The sequence below is a fragment of the Alligator sinensis genome, unplaced genomic scaffold, assembly GCF_000455745.1.
Source record: "Alligator sinensis unplaced genomic scaffold, ASM45574v1 scaffold256_1, whole genome shotgun sequence".
NCBI lineage: Eukaryota > Metazoa > Chordata > Crocodylia > Alligatoridae > Alligator > Alligator sinensis.
The window spans coordinates 238,869-253,419 of NW_005842139.1; the positions used below are offsets into that span (position 1 = coordinate 238,869).

At 47.1% G+C, this 14,551-nt stretch overlaps 1 long non-coding RNA gene across 1 annotated transcript in view; it reads right to left on the bottom strand.

The window, feature by feature from the left end:
• The window catches only part of LOC102369386, a 243,649-nt gene extending 229,342 nt beyond the window's left edge, over positions 1-14,307 (bottom strand). Inside the window, exon 1 of the long non-coding RNA XR_001358161.1 lies at positions 14,173-14,307. This is a non-coding gene — a long non-coding RNA (uncharacterized LOC102369386). The remainder of the gene's footprint in view (positions 1-14,172) is intronic.
• Between the last annotated feature and the right edge of the window lie 244 nt (positions 14,308-14,551).

The window sequence follows — 14,551 nt, forward strand, 5'->3', positions numbered from 1 at the left end:
GAGGCACTTAGATACTTAATGCAATTTTAAAAATTAAATACATCTACGAAGCATCATCTTAAAAAACAAACAAACCACAACATGGATGCACACCCCCCCCCCCCCACTTCCATGAAGGAGCAAATCCAATGGGGGACAGTGAGGGGAAGGAGGAGAGGGGGGCAGAATAAGCAGGCAGGTAGAAAGTTTTGTTACCTCCGGCTTTGCAAAGGAAAACTTGGGCAAGTTGTAGGATGTAAACAAATTGCCTTCCCAATCAGAAAACCACAGGACCTCTGGGTCATGAGTTAATGAAAGGAAAAGCAGCTTTGACATCCGTCTATAACAAGCTTCCGGATCCATGTGGTAGGAAAGGGACTTGAAAAAAAAAAATTGATGAGAGATTAAAAAGATTCCCTCGCTACTCGTGCGAAAACTTGCCCTGCTAACATTTTACAAAGGTAATAAGCAGAGCAGAACATTGTTAGCATCGAGCTTGGCATCGTACAAGCAGAGGAAGCACGTTTCTGAGTTGTTTGGCTTCCCGTGGCGATTGCACTAATCTCACTGGAACATTAAAATCACAGGCTTCCGTCGAGTTGCTTGTGGTTTGGTCAGTGGAAGCAAAATGTGGAAATTATTTTTGTTCTTTAACAGGCTACATCCATATGGTAGCTACTCTGGGTCGGGGAGGGTAGCCTGACACCTGGCAATGTCATTCCTCAAGGACTGGCAAGTCACTAACTCTAGAGGAATAGCCAGTCGGTCAAACACTTCTCCATTTGCTTCATCTACTTTGCACTGTCCAACAAGCAACGCGCAACCCGTCTGCTCGCTTAGGCTTGTGCGGATACCCCGCCCCCCACAAACTTCCACTGAAGTCAAGGTTAAATTTTACCATTGATGTCAATGGACGTGGAATCCAATTCCAAGTTTTCAAAAACCCCAGTTCTCTCACTCTTTTAATGAACATCTAGCACCTTAATAAAAGTAGATGAGAACCGCACTTGCACGTTTGTCATGTAGCGCTTTGATCCGTTCCATTTTGAGAACCTACATCAAACGTGTCATTAGAAAGTAGACATTGAATCCCCTCTTTGTGTACACCACTATAAAAATGGTATTAGAATTTGATCCTTTGTTCAAGTAATATTGTCATAGTTGCAAAAAAAAAAAAATACCTCTCTCTGAATTCACTTTGTAATAAAAAAAAAAAGCTAAGCTCTGATAGTTTCAACAAACAACTCATTTTGAGGACAACATTAGCACACTTCACAACCACTAAAGGATGAGAGAAACTTTAGTGTTAAATGTTGGCTGATGCAAAGTACAGGTCATGGTTTGGGGGCGGGGGTGGGGAAAGAGGCGCCCTTCAATCAAAAAAAGATAGATTTGGTATAATAAAAGCATCCTCTTCTATTAAAGAAGATCTATAATAGTGTCAATGGTTCCTTGCACCAATAATATGTTACAGCAATAGGAAGTGGAGAGAGGGAGAGCGCAAGCAAGTGGCACAGAGAAGGAGACTGTGACTGGAGGCAAGAGTAGCAGCAAAGAGCTGGCAAGGTAGGGAGCTGAGAAGCTGGTGAGATCAGAGGGATGAACCCCAACAACAGCATGGAAATATTTGTTTTACACATATAGGCTGTGTCTAAAGTAAGAAGCTTTCCACCACTGCTGTAGCTGCACTGTTGCTACACCTGCCATCATCCATCCCATTTGGGTAGCAATAGCATGGTAGCAAACTGTTAATACCTAGCACCTTTACTAGCATGAGCAACCCTAGAAGCGCACAGTCGTTTTCAGAAGAGCCCAGCACAGACTCGGTTCCACAATCGGTCATCAGTTCCACAAAGGGACTGAGGGCAATGGCCAAGGGGGCCCAGAGGTGGTGCGCTGCCATTGATAGACCGGGGTGCCTGACTCCATGCCAACCTTCGGATAGGGGTAGGGGTCGCACAGCACAAGAGATATGAAAGCGCTCTGTGACTTCAGGAATATTAGTGGGCAAAGAAAAGCAGGAGGAGTTGGTTAATCTCAAGAAAGACCTGGACACCCAGGGTGTTTACTCAATAGCCACAAGAAATCCACAATATGTAGCCATTTTTATTGACTCCATATCCAGAAAGAGAAGCTTTATATACACCACGAGCATTGAGGCGATGATCATTCGACATCAACTTTGCTGGGCCGGAGACATCGTGCGATTGTCTGACTCCAGACTCCCAAAGCAAGTTTTATTCTCCCAGCTCAGTCAAGGTGCAACTCATGTCTTCAAGAGGAAGCTGGACAGATATTTGGCTGGGGTGATATGACCCCAGCACCCATTCCTACCTGGGACAGGCGGTTGGACCCGATAATCTGTTTAGGTCCCTTCCGACCCTAAGTACTATGATACTATGAAGAGGAGGGCAGGGAAAGTGCTTCAAGGATGTCCTCAAGGTCAACTTAGAGGAGACTGGACAAACACCTGGCTGGGGTCATCTGACCTCAGCACTCTTTCCTGCCCACGGCAGGGCGTCAGACTCAATGATCGAATAGATCCCTTACGAACCTAACATCTATGAAACTTGGAAAAAATGCAACATCAACATCAACTCATGGGAGACTATCGCCCAGGACTGGCCCAAATGGAGGAAGGATCTGCTGCAGGGATCTCAGTATTTGGAAACCTCATGATGACAACAGGAGACCGAAAAGCAGGAGCGGCAGAAATAGCATGTTGCAGACCAAATCCAGAATCTGGAGCCACCCAGCCCACATGTAAACACGCGTCTGAGTTGCAACAGCGTCTGTCAATCCCAGATCAGTCTCATCAGCCATCTCCAGACCCACGGATAAAGCAATCACAGATACAATCATTCTCAGCTATGAGGGATTGCCGATGCTGGGGGGTGAGGAAGAGGGGGAGCCTGTCAGCATATGCCCCTGATAGGATTTTCATGCTTTGCATTCAGCAGTGAAGAAACTTGTCTGCAAGAGAAGCTGTTCTGTGCAAGCTTTCCTAATCTAATGCAAGGATTCAATACCTGCCCCCCACAAAAAAGGGTGCAGAGAAAAAAAAACAAAAATCAGTAAGTGTAAATGGTTTAAAAGGAATCAGGGATGTTGCTATCACCCGAGCCAATATCTCTGGCTACTGCTTAGTGATATTGTATATACACGCCTGCTTGTATAATTATATATTTACAGATTCATATGTACAAACATATACAGGTGTACTGAGTTATATTTTCAGCTAAATTGGCATAGCTCCACTTCCATCCAGTGCAGCTAAATAAGCTACACCAATTTATAAATCAGTAGAGGGGCTGGTCAGGTGTATTTACACGTCATGATGCCCATGATAGACAGGCCTATATGTATTCGAGAGAAGGAGAAGTGTGGGTACACTTATGTAATCTGTACCTACATATAGTTAATACCTTGATTATATATTCATAGACCCCTATTCAGCTTTAGAAATGAACTTGTGCACCTAACCCCCCTCAGAACGGTATGCAAAGGATATGCTCAAATCGCCAGAAAATGATGCCGAGCACATCTTTCCCCGCACCTCCCACCAGCTGCTTGCAGCAGCATTGGCATGAGATTTACAGCCAGCTGCTACCCTTAGCAGGAGGTACTGTGTCACAATAGCAGGTAGATGAAATGGAGGCGAATCTGTCAAGAATTTAAGAGAGGGGAAAAAAAAAAAAAAGAGAAGAGAATCAAAATGAAAGAATTAAATGGAAAAAGGGTTTGGGGGGTAATTACAAGACAGGTATTTTAATGGTTGCTGGCAGAAACCCCGACTCTTGTATTTAAATGGCTTTTTTAATTAAAAAACAGCAGGCTCTGAATGCTAATCTTTCTTAGAAGAAAGCTCCTGATGTTTTGCATGTTTCGTGAAGACTAAATCAATCAGCGAGAAAGCAAACTGCATCGTGCATCTTTGTACAATTCCAATCAGAGCGGCCCAAAAGTTTTAAGCCCGAAGCTGCTCAACTCAACGCACCTTCACAGAGAGACGAGGAAATGAACAGGTACTAAAGCAGCAAAACCCACAAAAATGCCCTGTGGCATTTTTAGCTTCATTTTCTCTAGATCTGATCTGTCTTTTCTTGTTACTTCAAAATGTTTTTCTAGCTAAAAATATCAGCGGAGGCTTGCCAGGTTTAAAAGTGCAGGCAGTTTGAGCCCCTAAGTGTTTGAGCAGAGAAGATTCGATTTGCTCCACTTTTTGCCTGTGTAAACTATTTAACTTGCAAATCAGAAAGCAATGTTGTATGACACACTTGGGTTTTCCCTGGAATCTCAGCAGACAGACACGCTTGGGAAAAAAAAAATATATTTTTTTATATCTCTCTCTCTCCAGCAGAAAGAGACAGTGATGTCAACCATGTAGTACAAAAATAAATTGTTAGCAATTTTTTATGAACTGAGGCTTCCCAAATGTAAAGCAATTTAGCAATTTTGTGCCATTTCAATTCACAGTGTCTGTGGGTAAAGGGATTTTAAATGAAAATTCAACCTTATTCTCTCCTCTGTCAAGAACTGTGTGTCACTTTGGTTTTTTCCCACCATCTATTGGAGAACATTGGAGAAAGGAGAGCCACATCAAAAAAACCTACGGCCAGAAAATAGAACATGAAAAACTAGTAAGAGTATTACACAATACCAAAAGGCTTTTATTGTCTTGCACTAATTTGACTCCAGTGAGTTGTGTACCTAGCTGGGTTTGTTTTTAGGCTTAGGAGTTTGGTGAAAGCAGGTTCACACCCTTCACTCTGACCCAATGGAAAATGAGACGACATCCTCTAAAGTTCTCCCGGACTGGGTTTCTGTGAATATCGATAGTTGGGGGCTGCATATATGCAAGAAGCAATGATCTGCGAGTTCAGTATAGCCTCTGCTCTTATGCAAGAGGGATATTTTGATTCACCTCCTAGAGTTGATGCCCAAGTGTCTTATGCACGTCTCGGCTCGTTTCTGGAGGCTGAGTTAGCAGTGAGGCCAGAGTCCAGGCGCGGCAGCGCAAGACGACACGCTCAATAATTCAAATTACTCCAGCACATAGACAGCAGCTGGCAGATCCAATACTAATAGCTAGGCATAGCATTGCTTTCCTTGCCTGTAATTATGTGGCCTCTAATAAGAATACACCGACCTGTCAGGCTTGGACTCGCTGGGGTTTTGCACTTTGCATGATGTAGGTCCAGTGCTGTCTACCCGGCTGCAACTTTTACAGGAGCATCTGGTCAACTGCTCCCCCATCCTCTCCCAAGCCTGGTAGCAGAGGGTCTCCCCTGCAGCTCCCGGTGCCAGCTCAGACCACTTGGATATCACGCCAGCGCGCAGTGAGGCACCGTGCCCGCTCCAGACGTGCTACCTCACCAAACACGTTAAACGGAGCTTTCTTCGTGCAGTACCAGGCACGATACCTGTCAGTGAACCCTCTCTTCAAAAGGATGAAGGATGATTGACACAGCCCTGCTCTCAGGCACCCACATCGCCTTGACTTTAAGAGGTAGCAAGCACGGCGTGCTTCATCCCGGTACGTCTCGGTGCAGCACCAAAGCAGCGAAGACCGACCTCTTTTCCTCAGGTATGTTTGCTATCTTCTCACTCGACCTTGGTCTCTGTTCAGCAGAGAGCAAGGGAGCGCCGAGGCCGACTTTGAGGAAGGCTGGAGATCGTCCCAGCCTAGCGAACAACCCCCAACTTCTCCAAGTCAGCCGGGCCTCTCACTCAGCTAATACTCTACCCCCATCACACCTCAGCTTCAATAGTATTGCTTCGGAGGCTTCGTCTGAGCTTGCCGTCTGCACGAGTGTCTCAGCCTGCAGCATATCTTCAACGAGAGCTACCTGTGTTGCAAAGGCCCTGCAAGCCATGTTCAATGCACATTAAAATGCTCAGTGCCCCCTCCTCCCCCCAAAATGCACATGATAACTCCCAGTCCCTGACCGCCTGCTCTTTTTCAATGTCATCACTTCGGGTAGCAGGCAGAAATAATAAGTTCCTTGGCTTATGTGTTGTCCTCACACTGGTGTGTCATTTCCTCCTCCTCTATCATTGTGTCAGCTCCTGCTGATACAGCTGACCCTTGTGCTCCTTCAGACATTGAATCTAGCACACCCTTTTGTCTCCCGGTGCACAGCGCTGTTAAGCAAAGGCGTTTCTGAATCAGCCGACGGTGGCAGGGTTTAGGCTGGAGCTGGGGACAGGAGAGAACCGCTAGGCTGCTTGTGCAGGCGGTGCCTTTCACTGCCGAACATGCCCTGCTCAGGCACATTGCAAAGAGGGGGGAAAAATAATCAGATGTTGAATAGAGCTTTGCATGGGAAATGCTGAAGCAATTGTGCGGCCCAACTAGAAATAGAGCTGGTAGCACCGCATCAGTCTATAAGACTGGACAGAGCTGCTCGGTTGCTTTTGGGAAGCAAAGAAAAGCTTAAGAAACTTCCTGTGCCAAAAAAAAATCTTTCCAAGTTGTTTGCCGTGGAGGGTGGCAGACATTTCTTTGCATATTTGCACATCAACGGCAGCCCTACAGCACACTTCTGGCCTGGACAACATAAGGTTTTACCTGCCTCATGAACCACGGTCCTAAAAAGACAGGTGCGGCTCAGAAGCCGCCGAAGTTCCCTACTAGGCAGGCTCATGCAAAGAGCTGCTATCAACCAACCTGTACAATCCTTTCCTGTTCAAAGCTCAGTCCCCTGCATCCATCTCCACTTTTAAGTCATTTGGTAAGATTGCCACAGGTAGCAGCACTGTACAAAGTTGCAGAAGGTGCTGTACAACTTTGGAGACTGGCCGGGCCTCTAGCAGGTTTTAAATCATGATTAGCCTCCGACGGTACCAAAAGGGTGAAAAACCCCCACAGAGCCTAATAGCAAAATGCTGTGCAGTATTAATTTTGCAATAAGACGGTTTCTCATTAATGAGAGAACACAAAACTACTTGGAAAAATAAATGTTTTCTTTCATTTCTAATATTGTTCTGCGACCTATGCTATAAGCCTTGGGTAAATTACAAGATAAGCAAACATTCCAGTTTTTAAATAAACCTTTGTAGGCCCCCAAAAAAAAAAAAAAGTTGATGAGCGTACAGGCATATTAAATTAACCAAGCAAAGCCAGATGTTCACAGTTAGTGACACGCAGCAGCTAGCAAGCGGTAGACTATACGGAGGAATAAATGATACTTTCCTCCTTTAAAGCACCCAGGAGCCCAGGGCACTTCCACAGCGGAGAGGCAGAGCCATGCAGAGTTACTCCAAGCTGTCTCCATGTGTCCGAGCCCCAGAACCAGAAGTCATATAGCCACGTTATTGCATTGCTGGGGTCCCGAGAAGCAGGGCATAGCGGCATGCTACCAGCCGTGCTGCCAAAGGTTTTGGAGCTGGGGCACACAGGGATGCCTCCGATATCACTGCAGTACACATACTTGCCTTCAAAATCCTTTGAAAATATTAATGACTTGAGCCTCACGGCATAGTGCAACAAGTGGTTGTGGTCATCACTCTCGTTTCAGGTGTGAAAATGAGGGGTGAGTGGATTAAGAGACCTGCCTAAAATCATCCAAGGTGTCTGTGACAGTCAGGACGAAAACCAAATTTTTGGTCCTGTCTGGAATAGGCATCAGATTGTATTCACTCCATATCCACTCAATTTAAATTTGCTTTCGTCCTTCCACGTCAGTGAAAATTGTCAGTTTCCGTGACGCATGTTAGCGTGACGCCAAAAAATATCCACTCGGCACAAAAAGTTTAAAAAACAACACTTTTTAACACTGTGCTCAGCTGTCTAAAGGTGCCACAAGAAAGACCAGATTAAAGAGCTCCTTCTGTCCAAATTCCAAGCAGCTTTTCATTGTTAATCTAGCCCCTGAAAAGGCCCACATTATAGCTATATCAGAGAGGCTTTCCAGTTGGATTTGCTATATCTCTTGAACAACAGCATGTGGATCAAACAAGGTTGAGCAGCTTGCCGTCCACCTGTTTCTCAAGTGCAATGAAGCAGAAGAAAGCTTCTCTGACAATTTGAAAGGGAACTACTACCAATTTAGAAGGAAATAATTGTACACAGTCCAACCTGATGCCTCTTAAACGACATCACGGAGCAGTCCTCCATCACTTAGTGTTTTGTGTCTGTCAATCTTCCGATTTAAAATGATTTTAAGTTAACTAGCAGTGCAACCATGATTCGGTATAAAAAGGCAGCTCCTGAAAAAGGCTTCATCTGTTACTAGCTCCATAACAACAGAAATCTTTGAAAAGAAAATGCGATATCCCCCTCCCCCAACCTACAGGCAACATACGGCAAATACACACCTTCAGATGTTCGGGGAATTTTGCTTCCTCTTGGGAAACATAAGGAAGTAGTTCTATATTATGAAAGGAAGGACAGATTTATTTCCCATATTTTAAATGACCTTGACCTATTTTAGATGAAGAGCTAGATAAAAGATTTTGAAGGCAAAGTGTTCAGTAGACATCACAAGGAAGAGTGTTTAGATAGCAGGGAGACATTAGACTCTAATGCTTCCCATAAGAGAGAGCCTTTCTTGTCTGGTTTAAGGTTGCTGAGCTTACAGCTATTTACTTTTATAGACCCCGTGCTGATTTTCCTTGGACTTTTAGGCTCAACTCACAGGTGAGCATTTCCTTACAGCACTTCAGATGAATACAAGTGTGGTCATGGCATGTAGGGTTATATCAAAATAGTCCCTAAAGTCTTCTGGAGTGCACTTCTTAGTCAAGAATCAGTGTGCTGTGCATCTCCTGCACTTTAGAAAACTTTAGGGACTCTCTGATGAAACCCCACCTGGCATAACCACACTTGTCTATCTATGAAGTCAATGGAGAGTCAGACGGGGCCTTAATACATTTTGAAGAACAAAGACTCTAGCAACTGGAGCATTCCCACTGCCTCAAGGGAAAAATGAATGGATGTGAACAGCAGCGGGGAAGCAAAGAGGAGGGGGAAGCTACCATAAACCTATTAGAAAGGGATGCAACGGGACTCCTGAGTGGCTGGCCCCGAAGGATCAAGGGAAAGCGCATGCCCAAGGTCACGGATGTATGTATACGTGGGCCTGTACCTACAAGGTCAAGACATATCCATTCATGGATTTTTTGCACGCTTACGTGGCAGACTTACCGATTCAGCCTGGCACGTCCTGGGCTTGTAAAAAATCTTCATTTTGATTGGTAGAGCCCATCCACCAATCAAGTAAGGGCTGGGCGGGGCCAATCCCACCCTGCCTGCAAGTCAGGGGCCAAGAGCCTTCTGGACCCGAGTGAAGTCTCCATTTTGCAGGTCCAGCAACACTTCGAGGTAGAGCCTCTGAAGTGAATAAAAGGAGCCGTGTGCCCAGAGCTGGGGAAGAGCTGCCCAGTGGGCAAAGCAGCACCCAGAAAGCCCCCCTCACTGGGACCGATGCCTCAGCCCCTTCGGTGCACAGAACGGTGCATGGGATCAGACCTTGGGGCTGCTTGCAGCAGTCCGGGTCTGCATCCCCTGGCAGGGGGCCAAGGAGCAGTGCACGGATCAGTGCACAGAGCCCAGACCCTGGGAGCCGCTCGAGGTGGCTCGGGTCTGCAATCCCAGCAGACGGCCAAGAGCATAGCTTAGAGATCACTGCACCGAGGGTCAAAGACCTGACCGGGACTCTGGGAGATGTTTCAAGGTGGCTTGGGTCCCCAACCCCTGGCACGCGGCCGGGCTGCTGATGCAGCAGCACCACCCAGCAGGTCCAGGAGCTGATCGAGCCCCCGTGTTGCACGAGGAGGCCCAGGCCTCCAACCCCTGCCATAAGGAGCCAGCCAAATGATACATGGGTTGGTGAACAGGGCCATGAGCAGGTCTCAGGATGGGGGAGAGACCTGGGCAGCAGCCAGCCACTGTACCAGGACAGGCACCCAGCCCAGAGAGCCAGAGCAGCCCCCCCATCACCAAGGGGTCATGAGCATTGGGAACAAGGGTGTCCCACAGGGGAGGGAGCCAGCAGGGGCCCCTGTGAGGTAGGGGGGTCCCATCCCAGCCCACAAAGGGTTGAAGGGGCCGGGAGTGTTGTCCCATTTTCCCCTGGCAGAGCTACAGCCAGGCTTCCCCTAACTGAATGGGGAGATGCTAGCATAGTAGCACCTTCAACACCCGGAACGATGAGCAGGAGTCTCCTATTTTGTCGTTTGCACCATTTATTTTGTCAGTTGAGGTTTCCCTGTTATACGAGTACAAGTGTGTTTTATCTTTGATTTCCACTGCATGCATACATGACTACATTCTTTCATGGACTGTAAATAGCTCATTGCAGTTATCCCAGTTGATGTGCCGTATTTACTTGCGTTTGCTTATACTTCCAGGTAAGTAATGGATCTGGAACCAGTGTGGGTTGAAGCTCTGTAGGAGGTATGAGTCATGCATCATTGATTAAGTGATTACTTATCTGTAGATATGTATATACATGCATATGCACATGTGTGTGTATAACTTTATTTTATTGATTAATAAACCTGTATATAGTTAAGCAGTTGAGTCCTGGCCTGACTCTATCGGGAACTGAGGGGAAACTGTGCGCGGTTGATAGCTCCCTCCCACAGCACCTCTGCCTGCTGACAATCTCCTTCGATTTGGAGAAGGGGGGTACATACCCTGTGTACGCCCAAGCTACGCTTATAAAATATCACTGGAAGAGCTGGAGGCCAGATCCAAGGACAGCAGTGCTAGACCACAGGCACAGGACTTCTTCAAGCAGTCTGCATGGCCCCAATTACCAAGCTTTGGCAGGTCAGGGGGGGAGCCGTGGGATTCATTTGCCTCATGGTAGTCCTGAACTCAGCAAGCGATATGGATATGGACTCAGCAAATCATCAAGCAGAGACCTGGGGAGCTCTATTTCTAACTCTGGTGAAGGTTACAGAGGCTGCCCCGATATGCCGCACCTACCAATGCCCCCAAAGGTAATGGAAATGTCACCCCTTTTCCCACCCCTCTGTCCACATCCAGCCCTTCACTCAGGGCCAGATTAACCCTTTAGTGGGCCCTAGGCAAGCAAATTCATGGGCCCCTACTTAATACCATACACTTACCTTACTTTGTTTCACTCAATAATTATAATAGTTATAACATAAGCATAACTGGGCCCCTTCTTCACTTAGGGCCCTAGGCACGTGCCTAGCTTGCCTATGTATTAATCCAGCCCTGCTTTTACTCCCTCTCTGCCTACATAGCCGCACATCAAGTACTACAGAAAGGGATTCGTAAGGCTGGTTGGTTTTACGCCCACTGGAATTGTGCGTTCTCAGAGGACGACTCCCAGTAGGGTGGAAATTAAGCTGACAGCCTGTCATTTTGCCATGGACTTCAAATCCTATTTCTTTTCCTGGAGTTATGCTGGGTATCCTTGCAGGGCTGGCAGCCAGGATCCTGAGTCATGTGCCCCAGTCAAACTGATGCAGCAGGCACTCGGCGCTTCACTTCAGACCGCTCAAGTGCAAAACTGTATTAGGCAACGGGGTTCATTACCACATGTGGCTAATGCCACTGCTTGCTTTGACTCTTGGCAAGAAACCTAGTCTGACGGAGTGCTGTAAAACAGCAAAGACTCTGAATATTAATCAAGTTTGCGTTGCTTTAAATTTTAAAGAGGGCTCAGCAGTCAATTTATCAAAGCTAAATGACATCCATTCTGTTTTAAGTGGGCACTGTGCTGCCCCGATCGCTTCTTGGCGAATTCTCCTGTAATAAAATTTCTTACTTGTAAAACTTGCTCTCTCAGAGGCTCAGTAGCAAGCACCATGCAGAAGCTGTCCGCTCAGCAATGTTCTCACTACAGCGCTGTGTTCGTTATGCCGTGCTGAACCACCCATATAAATCAGCTGGGGCCTCAAGGGCTTTTGCTTCCCTATATACATCTTAAAAGGAGATCATCAAAAAAGAGCCACATAAAAATACAGATCCTAGGGCGCACAGTAATTATTGCATTCAGGAATTTTTAATACAGCACATGGTTTGCCAGGTTGGAATTTGTCAGTGGAATCGCAGGAGCGGCATAGAGCAAAATCGTAGATTTGCAGGCCATGAGGGTGGGGAGGGACCTCAGGAGGTCACATCCAGTCCAACCCCCTGCTCAGAGCAGGGCCAGCCCCAGCCCCAACTACATAATCCCAGCCAAGGCTTTGTCAAGCCAGGTCTTAAAAACCTCCGAGTCCTCTGGGTAACCTGTTCCAGTGTTTTACTGCTCCCCTAGTGAGAAAGTTTTTCCTAATATCCATCCTCACCTTGCCTTGCTGCAACTTGAGCCCATTGCTCCTTGTTTTGTGATCTGCCCCCACTGAGACCAGCCCAGCTCCATCCTCTTTGCAGCCCCCCTGCAGGGAGTTGAAGGCTGCTATTCAATCCCCCTCACATACTTTTTCAGGCTGCGATTAATCGAGCCCGCGCTGTGCTGCAACTAATGAAGCAAGTGAACCGAGTCGGCTCTGCACGCAAGCCGATGCACGCCATGCTGCATCACTTGCCATTGGATAAGTGGCAAAACGCACATCAGCTCAGAGAAAATGGTGGCGGTGCGCTTTTGCATTAAAACACCTTTGAGGTGTTGTAGTTCAAAGTAGACCGCCACGTTGTCTGCATGCTGACGTGCATTTTGACACTTATACAACTGTAAGCATCACAGCACCGGGAGCTTTGCAAAGTGCCCGGCGCTGCAGCACATGCACATGTAAAAATAAGCCCAAATCCCTCAGCTTCTCCTTGTTAGTCACATGCCCCAGCCCCTGAACCAATTTCGTTGCCCTCCACTGGACTCTCTCCAACGTGTCCACATCCTTTCTGGAGGGGGGAGGGTGCCAAACAGGACACAGGACTCCAGAATCTGGCCCTCCCAGTTTAGTTTTGCCCTTAATTGGTGTCTAAAGATCTCAAATTGTTCTCCAAAAGCTAATAACAGCCCATATGAAGGAGGGAAGGTGTTTATAAGAAAGGAGAATGCGACTCAACAAGGAGGTTGTAGGAATCAGAGGGCAGAGTTTCCATCTGACTTCTCAAAGGCTGGATCTACCTTTCTTTCGTTGCCCCTCGCTCCTGTGACCCCAGCGCTTCGTTGCCGCAAACAGCAAAGACTTTGTGCAAGCTATAAGACTTCCTTCCTTCCTCCTCAGAAAGCACAAGGGCTTTTCCTCTGTCACCCACAGCGAAGTAGTTTCCACTTTCAATCCCTCCATCTTATCCCTTTGGCCCCATCCTCTTGGGTGCTCAAAGGCAGATTTCGTGAACTATTCAAGACATGTGACAGCTCTCCTTCCTTTTGAGACACAGGTAAGAGTGCCCAGATCTGACATTCGGCTCTCTCTCTCTCCATTCAGCCATGCAGTCCCTTTCACCACTGTTTTGCACCCGAACTAAAACTACTGCATGTATTTGCAAGAAACAGCCCACCCATTTAAGAGGGGGTAAAAAAAATAATAGGAAAGCCTCAATAACAGATACAGTAAATGAAAGCGCTTATTGCCCTACATGACCATCGAGTTGCCAACTCTGATTGAAGCTATTCCCGGAGATTTTTTCCCCCCCCAACATGATGTAATGTCATTAAACCCTGCATATCCTATTAAAATCCTATTAAAACCTCCTATTAAAATCATATCCTATTAAAATCTCCAGGATTGCTTTCAATATTCAATCAGGAGATCAATGCTGATTCTGGTAGGCTCCCGGCCAGTCCGGAAGGGTTGGCAACCCTACGTGACCATGTCTAATCGACCACCCCATTGTCGACTCACCAGATTATGGTCATGACACCTCACTGCTGAATAACCAGGTGTTTTAAGCTGCAGAGGTTGGGTCACAGTAGAAGCACTGCCCCTGCAGTCTGGGGGCTTCCCAAGGTACAGCCCCTCTCTCTCAACTCTTCAGAGGCCTGGAGCTCAGCACCCAGCGGCCTTCCCTGAAAGCCCAGTCTCGACAACAGACTTCCACTCAAATGCAGCCTTTCCTGACTTGCCCCAGGTGTTAGCAAGGCTCCTGGATTGCAGTGCAGTTCCTTGGGAGGCATGAGCAAATGGCTGCTGAAAGGCCTTGCACCGAGTATGTCAATCCCCTACTGCTTTTCAGTTAAAAACATGAATAAAAGCAGCACAAACCGTTATCAATCACAAACACCAAACAGCTTCCTCAATGCCCCATCTCTTTGGCCAACTCACCCTTCCCTTAGGAGTCCCTGGGGCTCTGTCTGCATTCAGAAGAGCGGCTCGGCTCACCCACCTCAGCTTGAAAGGGCTTCTAATGCAGCTGAACCGAGTCAAACCCAACTCCTGGCTCGGTGGAGCCTGCCAATCCCTCCATCAGCCTCCTCAGAGCCAGGCCAGGTGGTTTGAGTGCTATATCAGCTCCCCCAGGTGAAACCTGTTCTCCTTGATAGGGGCTGGCTTCTTGCTTAGAGCAAGTGCAATGCTATGGTTTGACACTTCAGATTAAACCTCCACAGTTAGCCTTGTGCTACAGCATGTGGGGTATTCAGTCCAAGCTGGAGGGTGGAAGGCAAAGACCAGCGTGACAAACAAAATAGAGTTTCTGTTTGAC